The sequence below is a fragment of the Maylandia zebra genome, linkage group LG14 (genome assembly GCF_041146795.1).
Source record: "Maylandia zebra isolate NMK-2024a linkage group LG14, Mzebra_GT3a, whole genome shotgun sequence".
In the NCBI taxonomy this organism is placed as follows: domain Eukaryota; kingdom Metazoa; phylum Chordata; class Actinopteri; order Cichliformes; family Cichlidae; genus Maylandia; species Maylandia zebra.
The window spans coordinates 11,816,668-11,833,443 of record NC_135180.1 but is presented as its reverse complement, the minus strand read 5'-3'; the positions used below and the strand labels follow the sequence as shown (position 1 = coordinate 11,833,443).

General features: G+C 42.2%; 1 protein-coding gene and 1 long non-coding RNA gene across 6 annotated transcripts in view; one reads left to right on the top strand and one right to left on the bottom strand.

Annotated features, from left to right (window-relative positions):
- Positions 1-2,804: 2,804 nt before the first annotated feature.
- LOC101479958 (von Willebrand factor A domain-containing protein 5A) overlaps positions 2,805-16,776 on the top strand; it is a 34,323-nt gene continuing 20,351 nt past the window's right edge. For 2 of the 5 annotated variants that reach the window (XM_076892205.1, XM_076892206.1), the window contains exons 1-2: positions 2,805-2,867; positions 3,073-3,476. The gene's annotated coding sequence lies outside the window, so the exon portion shown is untranslated. The remainder of the gene's footprint in view (positions 2,868-3,072; positions 3,477-16,776) is intronic. The other 3 variants (XM_024804884.2, XM_014409428.3, XM_076892204.1) reach the window with 3 other exon arrangements.
- LOC143422034 (uncharacterized) lies at positions 7,060-15,752 on the bottom strand. Its single transcript, XR_013101632.1, has 2 exons — positions 13,060-15,752; positions 7,060-11,064 (listed from the first exon to the last, which is right to left on the bottom strand). It is a non-coding gene; the product is annotated as an uncharacterized LOC143422034 (long non-coding RNA).

Here is a 16,776-nt window from a genome sequence, read left to right as displayed (position 1 = left end):
TCCAAAGTGAAAAAAACAAAAAACAGATGTGACACGTGTAATGTGATCATCAGAGAATATGATTTTTATAAAACATTTATTATTACTTTATAAAGTTTTTCTTACACTGTGCTTAGCTCCTTGATGAATGTGTAATCACATGTCTTTGATAAATAAAATATTTAATCTTGGATTTGTGTAATTTGTGGCTATTGAATAAAAGTTAGTCATGTATCCACTGATAAAAACAGATGGCTGAAAGAAATGTTTGATGTAAAAAGGAAACACAGTGTTGTGCTGTTGAACTGTGAGTTTCTAAATTACCAATGTTTAAATGCCGAGAGGAGACTAGCAGCCCTGAGTCTGCATGTAAAACATTAAACTCCATAGCAGTGATACCTGTTCTTACACAGGTATGCCTATTCTTTCTTATGGGACTTTACTGTCCCAATGAAACAAGAAGATCTTGTTTTAAAGTACATTTTTTGCCATCCCGTAATCTCAAGAATGTTTATGTTAGATTCTGTTTTTAATCAGGTTGTGATCTTAGAGTCAATCTCATAGCACTCGGCCTGTGCTTCAAGGATTCTGATAGTTAGTATGACTCCGGGGTTTTGACTCATTTAAGTCAGTGTTTTGCTGGGAGGAGAGAAGAGAGGCATGTAAGACTGCAAGTCTGCTTCTTGATCCCAACTCTGGATAGTCATGTTTTTAATATGTGTTTAATAAATTTTATTTAGAAATAAATTTCTAGAAATGAGAGCGGCTCCATCTAAGGAATGTTGTCTCTCCTAACAAGACCGGGTTTCCTCTGGAAAGTTTCCCAATTATCTATGAAGCCCACATCGTTTTTTGGACACCACTCAGACAGCCAGCAAGGAGAACATGCGGCTAAATATGTCACTCCTGGTCTGACTGGGGAGGGGACCGGTGAAAACTACAGACTCCAATATTGTTTCCAAAGTTACACACCGATTCAATATTCATTTTGGTGACCTCCAATTGACGTAACTGGGTATCATTACTGCCGATGTGAATTATAATTGTACTGAATTTATGTCACGATCCCGGGTCTTATGACCCAGTGTTTTGAGTTTAGTTTATTTGGATGTTTATATAATTAAGCTCATGAGTTTTTCTAGTTCTTTGTTATTAGATTCCCCTTGTGTCTTCCAACCCCTGTTAAGTCTCCCTTGCCCTTCAGTGTTTCTAGTTTTGCTTCCCTTTCCGTCCAACCTGATTACTTCCAGCTGGGCTCTCCTTCTGTCTCTCATTCCCTCGTTATCCCTCAGTGTATTTAAGCCCTGTGTTTCTCTTTGTCAGTGTCGTAGTCCCCCTCACGGCTGTGTTTCCTTGTGTGTCAGTTTATCCATGTCCCAGTTTAGTTTAATTTAGTTTAGTTTACCATGCCATTCTGCAATAAAGCAGCTTTTTGAATTTAATTTTGTTGTTGTGAGTTTTGCGTTTGGGTCCTTCTCCTGCCTGTACACAGCTGAAACATGACAATTTACGTTTACCCTTAGCCAGCAGTTTTAAATTTTCCTCAATGTCACCTTCTCCGGCCCCTGGAAGATAATTGACCATGGTTGCTGGTGTCTCTAACTTCTAATGTCTCAGAACAGAATCGCCAATTAAAGAAGTATAAAAGTTACGTTTCCTCAGTTAGAATACACAATTTAATCAATTGGTAATGGAGTAATGCTTAGTTAAAAAGCTGAGTTAAATAAATGTGTGGTGAGTAATTGTTTAAATTATGTATCTTCAGTTGCTGCAACTCTGTTATTAGTACATTCAAATGATGATGAATTACCATCACCAACTGGTAGAATATGGAGATGAAGCTCATCAGCTATTATTTGAAATAAAAACTCACAAAGTTTTGATTTTAAACAGAAAAAAAGAATCACTGCTTAACCTTCAATGTTTTTAGGTTTTTACTTCCCATCTCTGCTGATATCAGATATCTGATGTCCACAAAATAATAATATAAAAAGAACATCTGACATCAAGTCAGTATCTGATTGGTGCTCTTATAAAAACCTTTCCCTAAATATTAAAAAACCAAAAGTAGTCATTGCTTTCAGGCGACAGAGAGGGGCGCTCAGGCCACTGGAATCTGGAGGTGAGGAGGATGAGGGGGTGCTTGCTTTATATTTCTGGGAGTTGCCATCAATGAGGTCCTTAAATGGACAACGAATGGTGCTCCTATTATAAAACAGGCACAACAGGGACTTTATTTCCTCAGAATACTGAAGAAGCCCCACCTGTCTGCAAATCTATTAGAGCATTTCTACTCTCAATATAAAGCATCCTGCTCAGCAGCAGACAGCGAAACTCTCTAGAGGGTGATAAAAACTGCTCAGGACTTCACTGGCCAGCCTCTGCCGCCTCTGGAGGACATCCACTGGTCTCTTCCCTCTGCCCCCCTCTAGGCAAACGGCACAGGTTACTGAATTCACCCACTGTACCGACTTCCACAGTCGCTAGAGGCCGGGGATGAAGCCTGCCTATTTGCCTGACGCGCTGTCAACTTTACGCAATAATGCGAGAGGTGGAATTGTTTGTTTGTTTATTAAAGTGCTTTGAGAGTTTACAGAGTAATGTCATCGGCTCCTGATTCAGACTCTTACAACGTCACAGGCTCTAATGTAACAAGGCGAAACATGTTGTGCAGCGGTCAACAAAAAGTACGGCTACCCAGCCCTCCTCTCTGTCAAAATCAAAACCAGTGAATGACAGACTGACAACGCCCATTTATGTCACCGCTAGCACCCACGTGACTCCCATAACAACCAAACAAATAAAAACCCAGTGATCATCAAAATTACAGGCTGTAATCAGCTGATCTGTTGCTCTTTGTGGATGCACACAACTGAATTCAACAAGATGTAAGCAGATATTTCATAAGTTGTCCTAACTGTTTTTCATCTCTATACACTGACAGTACACTGTTTATGGTGTCTTTAGATTAGACAATATACAGTTGGAATTCAAGGAATGAACGTCAGCATCATCAGCTTAATGTCATGGTCGGACGGTCCTGCTTGTGTGTGTGTCTCCCTCTCCTCCCCTCCCCCCCCCCCTACTCTCCAGGTCTGGCCACGCCTCCGGGAGAGAATGGCCGACCCCTGACCGGGAAGCGTCTCCGCTCGGCTGCCAACACACCACCCAGCTGCTGCTAATCTTTCCTCGCTTGGGCTGAGGTATTTACCAGACGGCAGTCGACGCTGGATTGTACTTGAAGCTTGGTAGTTTAGTGTGCTCGCAATTCTGTGACTTAGCATAGTCAGGCTAGCCTTCTCATCAGATGTTGTTGTTGCTCGTCCATCAGGTGGAGAAGTACAGAGCGGAGAAAAGGGCTCGCTGGTTTTATCACTCGGGAGGAGAAACACACACGGATTTTCACTGAAGAGTAGTGATTAGTGGTGGGCAGATCGATCCAAATATCGATTATATCGATACCAAGTTGGCATCGGTATCGAATCAATACTAGGCTGGTGAGATCGATTCTTTACTTTTAAGTTCCGCTCTTGTTTGTAATGCTGTGCTTTTGGCAAAGGTCGCTGGACTTGCTGCTCCTGTGTCAGCGCAGAGCAGACGCACTTTGCTCCCTCTTCCCCCTCTTGTGTTGACATGTTGCGCTGTCACTTGACGTGACTTAGACAAGTTGGGGGTTGTTAAGTTGTTTACATATTATTTATATTTTTATCAGCTGTTATTGTTGTTGAGAATTTTAATTGTAAATTTTGTATTATAGTTTCCCAGCAGTACTTGTTTTGATTTGTTTACTGGTTTGCACAATTTATTGTAAATTTTTTATTAAAAAAATAAAAATAAAATGAGTAAACCGCCACGGCAGACCTGATGGCATTTTCATGCTTCACAGCATGATTTATTCTTACAATAATCACATGGCTGCTGTAACAGTACATTCTGCTCCAGCTCTCCTGCTGCCAGCTGTACACATCACAATCAACAACAACACAGAACACAGCACAGGTTTTAAGCCGGCGAGGCATGATTGTAGATGCCGTGCAAGTGAGTCCATCTCAGAACGTACCCCGCCATATACCCCCTTTGCCCCTGAGACAGAGCCTAACCTACTCGCCCCCTCCGCGAGCAGGCGAGGGAATCGGCCCGGACCATCGGCGCCCCAGGTAGCCACCCATGTGGCAAACAGCAGCGGGGCAGCAGGCATGGAAGTGAGCCGGGGCTCACAGGCAGCTGAGCAGGTGGTCGGCGCGCAGTACCACGCAGCGTGCCGGCCTCTGTTGGAAGAGAGGCTGGACCGGACAGCACCCTCGGATGTGGCAGGACCCCCCCCCCCCGCACCTCCGTCTCCAGCTTGGCAGGTCCCGCCAGCCTCCAGCTCACCCCGAACCGGTCCTTCCCGTGCGCTGTCCACCGTTACAATAATCACACGATTTCTCTAACAGTACATTAGTACAACGGCTGCAGCTCGCCAGCTGTACACATCACTAACAACAATACAAGCAGAGCACAGGTTTTAAGCCAGCCAGGCGTGATTATAGACGCGGTACAGGTGAGTCCATCTCACCTGCAGTGGCATCGCAGAGCAGCCACAATAAGAAAGCATTTTCTATTTAATTATAAACTTTATCCTAATTATGTCCTGGGTTTTAACTATTTAATAATAAAAAATGAACCATCACAAAAAACACTTAAGGTTATAAAAATTAATTGAGACTTAGCAATTCAATGACGTATCCACCTTATTTATTGAAAAGTATCGGTATCGGCATTGATATCGGCAATACTGGCCCGCATTTACTTGGTATCGGATTGATACCAAAATATGCAGTATCGCACACCACTGGTAGTGATGTGCGGATCGATCCTGAAATATCAATTCCTCCGATACCAGTAATTTATGTTCTATAATCGATTCTCACATTAAAATATCGATATTTTAGTAATTTAGAGTAAATTTGTAGTTTATCATTAACAGGAACACAGTGGAAAGAAACTATAACATTCGGATTGTCTACATTCAGAGGAACTACTTCCTCTTCCGCCTTTCATAGTCATGTGCAAAATATGGCTGTATAAATGTCTCGCAGCCCCTTGGCGTGCGCACTCACAACAATGGCTGAGCGTAATTGTGCGGACGTATTTTACCTCCACAAACAGCTGAGACGTGGTTTGCGATACATGTGGCAAAAAAAGTGCTCCAAGAGTGAGGTGTTGTGGCCATACTAGGGAGGCATTCAAAAGGGCTGTTGGGGGGTGATAAATACATTTTACAGGGTTTATTGATCGGATAAAATACGTTAAATGTCACCATTATTATTGGCCGGCCCGGAAACAGCGGGGGTGTCCAAATTCAGAGGCTGCTTCCACCTGAGGACCCGACCTTGGCGGTCTAAAGAAAGTAGTAGGGTAGTACGTCACGAGCTCCCTCGGTGGAGTGAAACTCTGCCGTCTGCTCCTGGCTATCTAATATATAACCGGGCACTGACGTAAACTCTTCTGTTTAATTATTGTTTGATGTTTATTCAGCTGTGTGAAAACCCTGAAGGAACCCTCCCGAGGGATTAATGAAGTTTAATTTAATCTAATCTAATAACTTTAATCTCAGCCAAACCGATTTAGTCACGAACAAATAAAACACTGAAAAAGCCAAACAATAACATTTTGAAGTTATCAAAGTGACTTATATATCATGTTTAACCCGAGTAGTGAAAGACCGTATCAGTATCATCGATACCACCCTGAATATTACTTGGTATCGGATCGGAAAGGAAATCAGTGGTATCGCACATCACTAACTCATGTGCACCACCTTCGGGAATTGGGAGAAAATCACCTTTGGACAATTGCCCTTCTTTGTTTAAGACTGTATTTGAGCACTGTAAATAAACGCACTGTCTGCTTTGTATCCAGAGTTCTGCGCTTGAGTCCATGCTTTCCATTAGCCGTGACACTTAAATTCAAATTCAGTTCTGCTACAGTTAATATAACCCTTTGACCACGAGGACCTTTTGAGGTCTAATCAGGACATTTTCACACGCATCTTAGTAAATAAGTTACCGTGTTCTGGAGTTGATATAGAAGCCCTCATAACAATTATTGTTATTAGATTGGACAAAATCCAAGATAAATTAAAGCTTATCCATGAAATTCTTGATGTCTGCTGTACAATCATTCGATCCTCGAAAAAGAAATGTGCAAACAAATCATAAAAGGTCGCAAATTATCATGACGTTCATGTCTGTGATAAGTGTATGCAGCTTTCTGATGTTTTTGTGTTTTTTGTGTTTAATTTGATTTCCTTTAATTTGTTGATTTACGCTACCGGTGATGTGTGGGCCACTATTCTAGCTCTGATCCGGCTTCATGGCTTCAAGAGCTTCTGGCTGTGAAGGCTGCCTCATGGGTCCGTGCTCAGAATGGTAGAAACCATGATAATAGCTGATAAAGTGTGTTTATTTTAACAATATGCCATGGCTACGATCAGCTGTTTTTCCACATGCTTTCTTGTAATAACTGTGTTTTTAGCACTGTGTGTGACAGAGTGTGTTGAAGCTGGAAAAGTCCTGTTGGGTTACAGCATCAAAAGAGAAACTCTGGGGCTCTGAGGGTTTGGTTTACTGACTTCATACTAGGGCTGGGAGATATGGCATGAAATCCATATCGTGATATAATTTGAAGCACGTGTGGTAACGATATATATATCCCGATATATTATTTTCTTCTGTATAACGTATTTTCCACACTATAAGGCACACTTAAAATCCTTTAATTTTCTCAAAAATCGAGTGTGCCTTATGTATGAATTCTGGTTGTGCTTACTGACCTGGAACCGATTTGGGCGTGCAGAAATCTGTTCAAAAATGTTTTTGAAGGAAACTGTTTCCAGGGCCTACTCCGTGGATCGGCTTCCTCCGAGGCGTGGACGTCTATCAGCAGAGAATGTACCTTCACCTATCAGCAGAGAATGTCCCTTAGTCTGTAACACAGTCAAATATATTCTCAAGTAATATTCAAGCATGCCATTCAGCGTGTTAGTACGAGCTCGGGAGCAGCTTGGGAGAACAAGAAAACAGAGACTGCTTTAGATTGTCTTCCCAAAGTGACTCAACTTTATTCACAAGTACAACAGTTTATATAGAGGGTAAAATTCATGAGACAGCAGATTTATCAGTTTAAACCAGTACAGACCAAGATAAGGCAGCGTCTTCCTGCCCTTGGGTGAAGAAGCATCCTTTGTGTAGTGTATCAGTTCAGCTACAATTGTGATTATCTCAGCGACATATTTTCAAGGCACAAAACGAAGAGTTCTTTCATTAGTGAAATCTGAAACAAACCATTTGGCCTTCAACAGGTGTCTAAAAGATTAAGAAACTAATGTAGCTGAGGGAGTGATCTCTGTGGTATTTCAACCTTATACCAGCCTGTGATTCTCACACATCAATTCTTGGGTCAAAGAGAAAAACACTGAAACAAAGGGGCCTTATTGAATGACAGAGTTTTCCTGCATAATGTCACTATAAAACAATATCCAGTAAATGCTACCATGGTACTAAAATACCTAACAGTTCCCCTCTTTTATTATTTTTTAAAAATAATAACTCAAATAGAAAGGAAAAATCACAAATGTAATAACATAATATAAAAAGCAAATCATAAAATGTAATAGATCAAAACCTAATGTTCAATATACACATCAGGAACATCATTGGTAACATCTGGCACATCCTCAGGATCAATTTGTGCTAATTGCAAATACATTGAAGTAGCTGTACTGGTAGCTATACGGGTTATCATTGAGCGTACACAGGGTATCACACAACAGGCAATAATCATCAAAAACAAAATAATACATGCTACAACTGTTACAAAGGCTATAATGAGTTCCTTCCATTTTCCAAACGTGTCCTGCATCCACTTGTCTAGCCACTGACCGTGACCTGTATTGGCTCTTAGTTCTATCTGCAATGCTTCAAGTTTATTCATAGCTTGTGTAAATGAACCGTCAGGGGCGGTATTATTGGGAATAAAAGTACAACAAACATCTTCAAACATAGCACAAACACCTCCTTTCTCAGCTAACAGCATATCTAAGGCCATTCTATTTTGCATGGTCATTAAGGAGGCAGCAGACATCTGTTCTCCTAGGGCTTTAAGGGCCGTATTGGTCAAATTAGTAAGTCTTTGCTGATTGTAATAAACATAATTGATCCAGCCTACATTTTTGTTTACCTGTATCCACGGTAGTATTGAGACAAACCCTGCTGATATTTCTCCTTGTGCCTTTAATTCATTTGGTATCCCGCGTGGAACTCCTATAGCATCTATGTAAACGTTATGTGAATAAGCGGAGCGTTCCGTCCGTCTGCTGGATACAGGCAGATCCGAGGTTTGTTGTATCAGTAGTTCTTGAGCTAAAGTTACTAGACCGCAGGTACCGGTCCAATTAACAGGTAAGGCTAATCTAAGAGTATTATTGCACATCCAATAAGCATGTGGGATTGGTCTGGTCAGGCGCGAAGCTGTAAAGCCTTTTAATATGCCTCCCCAGTACGAGTCGTTTAGTGTGTTGGGCGAATGCAGGATTGTTGAGTTATCTGAATGCGTACTTATATATGCATATATATAAGAAAACATATGTTTATATTGTGTCCTGTCAACACTTGCTGCTAGCCATGTTTCGTTACAGCGTGCTCCTGGAGAGTCAGAAAAGAACGTATAGTTTTGTGTGTCATAATTTATGTTTTCAAGTTTTGGTCGGTGTATGCATGTCATCAAGATATTTGGGTGATGGCGCACCTGTGTTGGGGGCGAAAGAGGTTCAGTGCGGTCTTCGGGGCGCTTCATTTGGTTGCAGGGGTGGGTAGAATCATTAATCATGCTAACATCCTTACTAGAGACTTGTCCTGTGTATATGAGTAAACAATCTAAAGGACTTAGTTCTACTCGCACCGCTTCAATCAGGGTTACTGTTAAGGGCCCCTTTTTATCATTTTTGAATAGCATCTTTGTTAAGGGAAAACCTGAAATTGGATATCCCACTATGACCTGTTCTGGATTACCCTTTGAACAGACATAACAGTTACTGTTTCCTAAGTCACGAGCGGCTATTCTGGCATTGTCATACCAGGCGTTAGTTCCTGTTCTAGGGGGTGCATAAGATGGTTTATTGGTGGTGTCTGTGTTGCTTTCTACTGATTTTAGAGAACGTGACGAGTGTACTAGGTGGGTGTCTTGCCAAGTGGAGCATGAGGTATTGTCAGCAAAATGTGGCTTGCAGAAATGTGAACAGGGTTGCACTTTACAATACGAAATAGTAAAAAATAAAAATCCTAAGGTTAATGCAGTAGATATGATTAATAACCTAAATATATAAAAAAGACAGTTCTTCAGTCGTCTCCTGGCCTGGTCCCAGGTTCGAGAGACACCGTATAAGCGTCGTGTGATGACAATGGGCATTTCATTTTCTCCATTATCAGGATGAAACGAGTCTATCTTTATCAGGTTAGACATTGTGTGGTACTCTAGGCTTTCTGTTCCTGCTGGATGTTCGAGTACCTTGTTGTTGTTCAGGCGGGGGATCAAAGGGCTTTCTGAGTCTTGGCTCTTTCAGGCGTTGTGTGTTAATCAGTGATTGTGTGTGTGTAGGTGGATTGGATCCGGGCGCTGGCTCGCCTGAGTCGTCATCTATAGGTGTATTGAATCCGGGCGCTGGCTCGCCGGAGACGTCATCTACTTGATCCGACGCCTTAGGTGGTTTGGTGGGGCTGGTCTTAACCCTGCTGGCATGAATCCACTGAGGTTGTCCGTCTGTTGGGATGCTGGTTCTCGTCACTGCAAGTACAGTCTGGGGGCTGGAACACGCGGCCTCCCCGAGTGCCCTTGGTTTTAGCGACTTTACCAATACCCGCATCTCCTGGTTTCCACGGATGGGTTGGATCTATGGAAGGGAGAGGCTGAGAGAGACAAACTTTCTGATAGTTATTATTCAGTGTTTCTACCAGGTTATGAACATAGTCAGACAATGCAGTGTCTATGTCCCCTTCCAATAGCGGTGCCCCTCTGGAGGCTGACCATGGTGTTGGAAACGGTCTTCCCATGATTATTTCAAATGGAGATAATTTGGTTGCTGCGGATGGAGTCATTCTAATCTCGCAGAGGATTTGAGGAAGTAATTTGACCCAGGTCATTCCTGTTTCTATCATTGCTTTAGTCAGGCGATTTTTTATGGTCCTATTCATTCTTTCTACAACTCCTGAACTCTGAGGATGGTATGGCACATGATATTTCCAGTCTATTGCTAGAGTTTTAGCACACTTTTGAATTACTTCTGATGTAAATGAAGGTCCTCTATCACTGTTAATTTGGTGAGGTATTCCAAATCTGGGTATTATTTCATTGCACAACTTTTGACAGACTACTTCTGCAGTTTCTTTTGATGTTGGGTAAGCTTCTACCCATTTACTAAATTGGTCCACTATTACCAGTAAGTACTTGATGCTTCCTTGTGCTGGCATGTGTGTAAAATCAATTTGTAATGTATGAAATGGGAAATCTGGTTGTGGTAAATGCTGATGTTTTGCTTTTGGTTTTCCTACATTAGTTCGTGCACATGTTAGACAGGTTGCTAATATGCGTTTTACTGCGTGTGATGTTTTCTTGATTACAAATCTTGATTTTATTGCTCCTATTACCCCTCTTTGTCCGACATGACTCACACCGTGAAAATGGCGGACAAGGATTGGCAGTAGTGAAGATGGGAGGGCAATCAAACCCTCAAGGTTTTTGTATAAGCCGTCTCTGTTATCTAAGGTACAATCATTACTTTCCCAGTAAGTGTAATCTAAGGCAGAGGCTTGCTCTTGCATGAATTTTAGGTCAACATTTGTTTCTAAATAGTCTGGGAGCGTGACAAGTGGCAGCTGTAAAGGCAAAGATAATACTTCCCTTCTGGGTGGTTGCTGTGAGGCAGCAGCTGCTTTCGCGGTTACGTCTGCAAGAGCATTTCCCACTGCTTCGTCTGTGTCAGCCGTGCTGTGCCCCTTCGTTTTAACAACTGCAATTGCCGATGGCAGCTGTATAGCCTGCAAAAGTCTTTGAACAAGGTCAGAATTAGCGATCGATTTTCCATCAGCAGATCTAAATCCTCTTTGTCTCCACAATGTGCCAAAGTCATGCACCACACCGAATGCATAACGGCTATCAGTGTAAATTGTTACCCGCTTATCCATATGTAACTCACAGGCGCGTATTAAAGCCATGAGCTCTGCTTTTTGTGCTGAGTGAAATGGTAATGAGTGAGCCTCTAGTATGATGTCAGGCACTGTTACCACCGAATAGCCACAAAGAAATAAGTTGTCATTTGGTTTTGAACAGGACCCGTCCACATAAACAATGACTGAGTCTGGGATTGGTGTCTGCTCTAAGTCTGGGCGTGGTGCTGTGGATTCCTGTATACGTGTCATACAATCATGAACGTCAGGGTCGTCTGAACCATCCTGTCGGTCAGAAGAACACAGCATACGAATAAGTAAGTGTGCTGGCGAATTGGGTGTGCTGCTTGCTTTTATAGTGAGATTTGCTGTTGAAGTCAGTGTAGCTTCATAACCTGAGTGACGTTGTGCGGTCATGTGTTGTGTAGTTATGTTTGCTAGAATGGTCGTGACCTGGTGATTGGTGTGTAGAATAGTGTCATGTGAGAGTGTGAGCTTCTCGCAGTCCCTTATCATGATAGAGCAAGCTGCTACTGCCCTCAGGCAGGCCGGCATTCCCTGAACAATTCAGGCAGCACCTTTGAGTGGAAGGCTACTGGACGGTAGCCACAGCCATGCTCTTGGGCCAATACACCTGCACAGGTTGTGCCGTTCTCTGTGACGTACAGGTGGAACGGTAAGTGGTAGTCAGGCAGACCCAAACAAGGGGCGGAGGTCAGCGCTCCCTGTAATGCATTGAAAGAGGCAGTCATTTCTGTGGACCACAGTATTCGAGGAGGCTTGTCTTTTTTGCAGCATTCACGCAGAATGTGGTCATGAAAAGAACAGTCTGGTATCCACTGTCTGCAATAGTTCACCATGCCTAGGAAAGACAGCATTTCTTTCTGTGTAGTGGGCTTAGGGACAGAGGTCACAGCTTTGACCCTGTCTGTAGTCATAGAACGTTGTCCGTGAGACAGTGTGAATCCCAAATATTGAACAGAAGTCTGACAGTACTGCATTTTCTTTGCTGATGCTTTGTGGCCAGTCTTTTGGAGGTGCTGGAGAAGCATGTGTGTAGCAGTTTGACATAGTTTTTCACTTTCAGCACAGAGGAGGAGGTCATCCACATACTGGATCAGAGTACAGCCCTCTGGAGGAGTGAAGCCGTCCAGGGTAGCACGTACTACCATTGAGAAAGCCGCAGGGCTGTCTACCATGCCTTGGGGTAAGCGAGTCCATGTGTACTGCTTATCTCTATGTGTAAAAGCAAATATCGGCTGTGTGTCTTCATGCACAGGTACTGAGAAAAAGGCGGAGCACAAATCCACCACAGTAAAATGTGTAGCTGTTGCTGGAATAGATGTCAGTATGCTGGGAACATCTGGGACAAGAGGTGGCAGAGGCATAATGACTGCATTAACTTGCCTTAAGTCTTGTGTGAAACGCCATACGCCAGGTTTGTTAGGCTTTGGCACAGGATTGACAGGAGTGTTATATGGAGATACTGTGGGCTTTATTACTCCAGCTGTCAATAAATCTCCTATGATGATGTCTAAGGCTGCGGCTTTTTCAGCGGAAATGGGATATTGCTTGACATATACCGGCTTGTTGTTTTTCAGCTGAGCATGATAAGGTGTACAGTCAATAAATCCTACATCATTCTCACCTCTTGACCATAATGTCATGTTTTGATATTCAGCTGGCAATGTGACAGCAGAGATAGTACAGTGTATGGGGTAGGTTAGATCTAGGTGTTGACATGGTGCAGTGATGTCATAGCCTATGTCTGAGTTATGTGACAAAACCACTGTTTGGCCTTCACTGGTGTGAGCAGTTATCATGTTGTTGAACAGTGTGAGAGAAACAAATATGTGGCTTCCAGGCATGGGGCTACCTGGTAACGGTGTTTGCACATGTTTTTGACACAGAGTGTGACGTGGGATACCAGTCAGATGGATATTGAGTTCATTCTCCGCTGAGGCGTCCAGCTGACACAGAGGCTGTTCCTTCTCCATGGTGTCGGTGCATAGGGCAGAGAAAACATAGCTGTTATCAGTATCTGCAAACATTTCACCCTTTGTGTTAAATGAAATACACAAGTTCATTTTTGCCATTAAATCTCTGCCTAATAGATTCACAGGCGAGTTTGGAATAATTATGAATGGATGATATGTAATTTCATCTGGTTTTGGGCCCCAGCGTGTTTTTAGAGAATGAGTTTTGGGGCATTGCACTAGAGTTCCGTTTATTCCCATGGTGTTGATGCACACAGAGGAAACAGGCCCACTATAGAATTTTCCAGACAGTGAACTTTTAGTGGCTCCACTGTCAACTAAAAAGGAATAAGTCTTTTCACCTATCTCTATATCTAACATGGGCAAGCTTTCTGTGTTACGGGACAATTGCAAATGCAGCATCGTGTGTAGTGCTTCACACTGTCCCTCATCATCACCTGGGCCTCCCTATTGTCGGTCCAGTCTTTCGTTATCATATGGGTGGGGATTAAAATGTGGATTATAAGGTTGCTGCCTAAGTGCAAAGGGGCCATTATTTTGATGTGATTCCTGTCTGCGTTGCCAGTTACCTTGTCTGTAAGAGCTCTGCTTACGCCTAGTGGCAGGAGCTGGTCCTGTGTTCTGTGGTTGAGATCTACCTGCTGCTGATTTGCATTCCGTCCTCCAGTGTCCTATTTTTCCACAATAAAAACATACGTCTCCACTCCTATCTCTCCTTCTGAAATCTCCCTGCTGCGCTTGTTGAGGGGACGGGGCCCCTGCATACATCATTTTTTCACTTTCCTCTGAGCCTTCAACATCAAAGTTCAACATCATTCTAACATTTTTAGCCTTCGTGCTGTTGGGAAAAAGATCTGCACCGGCTTTCGTTTTGACAAGTGTGATAAAGTTCTTTATCTTCATGTCATAGAGATTATCAGTGGCAGTCAGCTTCAATAGTTGTGAATATTCTGGATGAATATTGTTTAAGAATGTTGTTATGAAAATCTGATCATTTCCTCCTTCAGGCATGCATGCCTCATTAGTCCAGCAGTGTGTGAAACGTTTCATAAACACTAGAATGGATTCATCTGGCTTTTGCTTGCACATGGTTACTGCATTTAAATCAATTTTATCTCTAGACATTGTGAGCAGAAATTTCTTTAGATTTTGAAAAAAGGCTGTGATTTTGTCATCGTTTATCCACAAAAACGAGGTGGTGTTGGCTGCTTGGTCATTTTTAGGGTCTAGTTCCTCTACTTCTTCAATAAGCTGAGATTCAGTCACACCTGGGATTCGTTGACATAATATATATCTATAATCAGGCCCACCCAAGTGGTGGTCCGCTATTTGTGATTTTATATTTTATTTTTTTCGGTTTTACAGTTAATTTTGAGTTTTTATCGGACCCGTCTAAGGTCTTTGAATTATTCTGACCCATGGTCAGTGATTTCCAGAGGGGTTTAGACGCTTTGAAGGATTTAAGTTAGTTTTATTTTTGCTGTGGCACACCTGAGGTTACTTGATTTTTTGCTAGCAATTTTATGTTTTTAGTGAGCAACTTCTCACTTTTTAACGAGCAACTTCTCGTTTTATGACCCCAGGCAACTTCCTGTGTCCTTTCTGCTGGTGAGCAACTTCTTAGTTTATGACAGCAGGCAACTTCCTGTGTCCTTTCTGCTTTTATTTTACAAAACAACAGGCAACTTCCTGTGTTTCTATGTGGGCCACTAAATAAGGCTCCTCAGTGTATCCCACTTGTTACTATGTGGGCCACTGAAGAAGGCCTCGTCAGCGTATCCCGTTTCTATGTGGATCACTGAGAAAGGCATAACACAGTCTTATAAAATAAAAAGACAAGTGCCTACCTTCGTCAGGATCCCACTTCTCGACACCAAAATTGAAGGAAACTGTTTCCAGGGCCTACTCCGTGGATCGGCTTCCTCCGAGGCGTGGACGTCTATCAGCAGAGAATGTACCTTCACCTATCAGCAGAGAATGTCCCTTAGTCTGTAACACAGTCAAATATATTCTCAAGTAATATTCAAGCATGCCATTCAGCGTGTTAGTACGAGCTCGGGAGCAGCTTGGGAGAACAAGAAAACAGAGACTGCTTTAGATTGTCTTCCCAAAGTGACTCAACTTTATTCACAAGTACAACAGTTTATATAGAGGGTAAAATTCATGAGACAGCAGATTTATCAGTTTAAACCAGTACAGACCAAGATAAGGCAGCGTCTTCCTGCCCTTGGGTGAAGAAGCATCCTTTGTGTAGTGTATCAGTTCAGCTACAATTGTGATTATCTCAGCGACATATTTTCAAGGCACAAAACGAAGAGTTCTTTCATTAGTGAAATCTGAAACAAACCATTTGGCCTTCAACAGGTGTCTAAAAGATTAAGAAACTAATGTAGCTGAGGGAGTGATCTCTGTGGTATTTCAACCTTATACCAGCCTGTGATTCTCACACATCAATTCTTGGGTCAAAGAGAAAAACACTGAAACAAAGGGGCCTTATTGAATGACAGAGTTTTCCTGCATAATGTCACTATAAAACAATATCCAGTAAATGCTACCATGGTACTAAAATACCTAACAGTTTTGATGGATTGTCAGAGCATTACGGCTGCCGTAGTGAGGAGCTTCGCGGAGTAATCTGGGTCCAAAACTCCGTCCCTTCAGGTCCCAAAGTCAAACGAACATTGAGAGTTAAAAATGGTCTAAATTCTTTCATCTTTAATAAAATCATCAGCGTTGTTGCTTTACTAGGTGTAACAATTAAGTTTAACAACCAGGCATCCATGAAAACAGAAGTTATTAAATTTAACGGAGTTAGAAGTTAACAGGAAGTTAGCTTGCTAGTTTCCACCTAAACATGACACACCATGTTCTGACTGAGAGATTTTTTAAACTAATTAAAACATACAGCTCTGCTACCACTTCTGACATAAATGAAGACAGAAAACTAAACATCAGCGACACAGCTATGTTAGCATAACATTAGCACAGTGAAGCTGGATGATGAACGCCAACTTTTTTTCTACTCGATAAAAGTTAACGTGAGGGATTCTGGTGGTTAGGGACAAATGCAATCGCAAAGCAGGATGCTATACACGGGGCAAACGTCAGTCAGGAGAACAACTGAGATTATTCATCCACAATACAAGGTAGTTATTAATGTACTGCAACAATATGGGAATAGAACAGCTACGAGAGAATTCAACATTAATGAATCAATGTTACGGAGGTGAAGCAGAGTTTTTGGCTTTCCCAATATTTCAAAAGTGCTTCATCTCTTTGCTATGACTGTCTCCCGGCTTAATTTGCAGATGATAACGGTTGTAGCCGCTGTGACGCTTTTGACCAAAACAGGCGCAGCTTGATGACATCATCAATATGCGCTATGGCGATACAGCGGTATAGTCAAAATCTCTACCGTTGGCCAAATTTATATCGTTTATATCGCCCACCCCTACTTCATACTGCTTTAAATTTAGTGTTGTGCCATAAAATCCATCCTGATTTAATTACTTTTTAATTTCATGTTTTTGGTTTCTGATTTTTGTGTTTATTGTAAACTGGTATTTGGTAATTGTAACAAATTAGGGTTTTTCATG